The sequence below is a fragment of the Cryptomeria japonica genome, chromosome 11 (genome assembly GCF_030272615.1).
Source record: "Cryptomeria japonica chromosome 11, Sugi_1.0, whole genome shotgun sequence".
NCBI lineage: Eukaryota > Viridiplantae > Streptophyta > Pinopsida > Cupressales > Cupressaceae > Cryptomeria > Cryptomeria japonica.
In genome coordinates this window covers 27398944-27403254 of record NC_081415.1, presented here as the reverse complement: position 1 = coordinate 27403254, position 4311 = coordinate 27398944, and positions in this window count along the sequence as shown.

The following is a 4311-nucleotide window of genomic DNA, read 5'->3' as shown; positions in this document are numbered from 1 at the left end:
GGTGAAGTCTAGGTATTAGCTGATTATACTAGCAAAGAGGTTGGCATTGTCACGTAATTGTGTTTGTAGGAGGACCTAGGTGTATTGCAGGCCCAAGAGAGGCATCCTGCCACTTAGTGCCAGCGGGACCAATTGTCCATGTTGGAGATTGATTGCGTTGCTTCAACTGGTTTGTATGACATTTTGCACTTACCCATGATTCAGACGAATCACAGACTTCTGACTACGCTGGCTGAGAGATGGCATAGAGAGACCTGCTCCTTCAATTTGCTGATGGGAGAGATGTTGGTCACACTGGAGGACATATGGAGGATTTTGCATATTCTTATCATAGGTTAGCTAGTGACCTATGACATAAATATGGGTGATGCGGCACTACGATGTATCTTCGCGGCTCCTGATCTAGAGGTGCATGATGGTTCAGTGCGATGGGAGGATATCACAAAGCTATATGAGCCACTTCATGCTATGCTTGTGGGTATTATCGACGGTCTAGTATGTATGGACTAGAGATCGCATGGACTGTCTGTCAGTTGGGGACAGGTGATAGAGAGAATGATGAGCAAGGGGACCTGATATCAAAATACCCTTCTAGGGTTCCATTAAATAGTATTGAAAGCCTAGGGCTTGATATACAACTAAAAATTAGGCATATATATTATTTTCCAAAACCAAACGCTTCCATACACTTGCATAAGAATCTCCAATTTACTTTATCATAAGCCTTTTTGATATCAAGTTTAATAAGCATAGAGGGTTCTAGGTTGTGTTGAGCGTAATGGATGGTTTCATGTGCTATGATTACTCCATCCAAGATGGATCTATCAGGAACATATCCAATTTTGTCTTCTAAGATAATGAAAGGCAAAACTTTTTTAGTTCTATTTGTTATTGCTTTAGACGACATTTTGTATACTGTGTTACAAAGTGAGGTTGGTCTGTAATCATCCAGCTCTTATGTTTTATCTTTTTTGGGTCTGAGAGTGAAAAGGTATTATTTATCTCCCTCATAATCCTTCCTGAATTCCTCATGTTTTTAATGGCTTCCATCATTTCTATTCCTAAAAAGTGCCAGCATTTTTTAAAGAAACATGTTGGAAAACCGTCTAGACCAGGACCCTTATCAGGGTGCAGTTGATTTAATGCAACTTCTATTTCTGCTAATGTGAATTTACTGGTAAGCATTTTGTTATGCTCCTCTATGACAATTGTAGGAATATTTTCTAACAACTCTTGTTGTGATTTTAAATCAAAATTGTCCCAATTGTTTAGAGTGTTTTTAAAGAAATTAACTATTTCTTGAGCTATCTCTTTAAGGTCTTCCATTAAGATACCCCTTTCTCCTTTAATTCTAGTGGTTATGTTAACATTTCTTCTAAGCTTGGTGTTGTTATGATTTTTTTTGAATTTTTGTCTCCTTCTCCCAACCAATTCTCCTTGGACTTTTGTTTCCAGTAAATCTCTTCACTAGTACAAAAACAATAATATATGACTTAAAAAACTACTAAAAATTGCATATAAATGACTAATCTTGGTCACGTGACCATTAGTAGTTTATTGTTGATCATTTATAACGCCGCCAAATTTATGACTAGACTATTTTAGTCATTTATTGGTTGTTTTGATTGATCAATTTGGTCATTGATTTAGTCATTGATTTAGTCATTGATTGTTGTTAATTGGTCATTTATTTAGTCATGGTAGTGATTTATTTAGTCATATATTTAGTCATTAGTTTGGTCATTGATTGTTGTTAATTGGTCATTTATTTAGTCATGGTAGACATTTATTTAGTCATTACTTTAGTCATATATTTAATCATTAATTTAGTCATTGATTGTTGTTAAGTGGTCATTTATTTAGTCATTGCAATCATTAATTACTGTCAATTGGTAGTGTATTTAGTCATTTTTATTTATTAGTTTTCATTAATTAGTAGTAACTAGCATATATACCTTAAATTTTAATTTAATCTATATAGAGTACGCAGAGAGATATCCTTCTCGAGGCGCCTATTTTTAATCAATTTTAGACCCAAAAGTCAAATAAAATAGGCGCCTCGAGAAGGATATCTCTCGCCATACTTTATATAGATTAAATTAAAATTTAAGGTATATATGCTAGTGGTAGTGGCGCCGCTCAACATAGAAAACATAAAATAAATCAATATAGTATTTTTTTATTTAAATAAAATATATAATGATATTATTATGTAAAGAAATATGAAATTTTATGTATCTATTTAGACTATTTTCAATAATATATATTAATGTGTGTGTGTGTGTGTGTGTGTGTGTGTGTGTGTGTGTGTGTTGCAAGATCAAAGCAAATAGTAAAATCTAATATATATTAATCTTTGTTTAATGGCAAGTATTATGGTTATGGTTAGTGTTAGGTTTAAGGTTAGTGTTATGGTTAGGGATAATGTTTACATCATGGTTCGAGTTAGGGTTATGATAACGGTTAGGGTTAGCATCAATGTTGGGGTTTGGTTTTGGTTTAGGATTATGGTTAGCGTTAGGGTTATGATTATGGTTTAATATTAGGATTAAACTTATGGTTAGGGTTAGGGTTTAGTGTCAGGGTTACAATTATGTTGAGGGTTTACATCAAAGGTAGGGTTATGAAAAGCATTGTTACAGTTAGGGTTAGAGTTAGAATTATAACTGGGGGTATGGTTAGGATTAGGATTTGGTTTATGTTTTGGTTATGGTTGGTGTTTTTATTAATGTTAGGGTTCTTATTAGGGTTATGATTAAAGATTATAATTAGTGATTATAATTAAAATTAGGGTTAGGGTTAGGATAATAATTAGGGTTAGGGTTAGGATTATAATGAGAGTGAGGGTTATGATAAGGATTATAATTAGGGATAGGGTTAGTCTTATTGATTATAATTAGGGTTAGGGTTAGGGTTAGAGTTAGAATTAGGGTTAGGGTTATAATTATAATTAGAGTTAGGGTTAGAATTAAGGTTAGGGTTATAATTATAATTAGAGTTAGGGTTAGGATTGGAGTCAGCCTTAGTTATTATAATTAGGGTTACAATTAAATATTATAATTAGTGATTATAATTAAAGTTAGGGTTAGGGTTATAATAATAATTGGGGTCAAGGTTATGGTTAGGATTATAATTAGGGTTAGTGTTAGAGTTAGGATTGGGGTCAATATTTGATTAGAATTAGGGTTAGGGTTAAAAATTATAATTAGTGATTATAATTAAAATTAGGGTTAGGGTTAGAATTATAATTAGGATTAGGGCTAGGGTTAGGGTTAAAATTGCAATTAAAGATAGTATGTGATGATTGCTATAAGAGTTAGGGTTTGGGTTAGGACTAACGTTGGGGTTAGAGTAGGGTTAGGGTTAGAATGGGGTTCAATTATGCTTAGAGTAGGGTTCAAGTTGTAATTAGGGTTCAAATTTACTGTTAGAGTTGAGTTTAGGGTTAACATTCAATTAGAGGGATTATGGTTAAGGGTTAAGATTATAGTTAATTAGAGTCAGGGTTTGATTGTGGAAGGGGTTTAAAATATTTAGGGCTAGGATTAGAGGTCAATTAGGGCTATGATTCAATTACATTAGGGCTAGGTTTAAATTAGGATTAGGGCTAGTGCTTATTAATGGTAAAATTAGGGTTCAAGTTGTACATAGTTAGAGATTAATTCTAGGGTTCTAATTAAGCTTAGTGTTATGTTATCGTTAGGTCTCAATTATGATAAGATTAGGTTATTGGTAGGGTTCAATTAGGTATAGATTAGGGATATTGTCAAGGTCAACGTTTGATTATGATATACGTTTAATTATAGTTAGGGTTAGTATTATATTTTAATTTGGGCTAGCATTAGGGTTAGGGTTAAATTATGATTAGAGTTCAATTAGGTTATGGTTTTGGGGTTAGGGTTATGTTATGATTAGGGTTAGGGTAACCATAATTACAATTAAGGTTAGGTTTATAATTATAACTCGGGGTAGGGTTAGGATTATGATTTGATTTATTATTATTTAATGTACGATTATGGTTAGGGTTTGGTGTTAGGGTTAAGGTTAGTATTAGGCTTAGGGTTAAGGTATACATAATTGTTAGAGCATAAAAATGATCAATAATAGGCATTTTGAGAAGGATATCTCTCGATATGTTTAATATATAATTTATTGATATATATAAGCTAGTAGTAGCTATGACACAACATGGAAGACATTAAATATGTTAATATATAATTATACAAATTATTAAGTTTCACATTAGAGTTAGGTTTTACGATTTCAATTATGGTTAGGGATAAGGTCTACATGATGGTTAGTGTTAGAGTT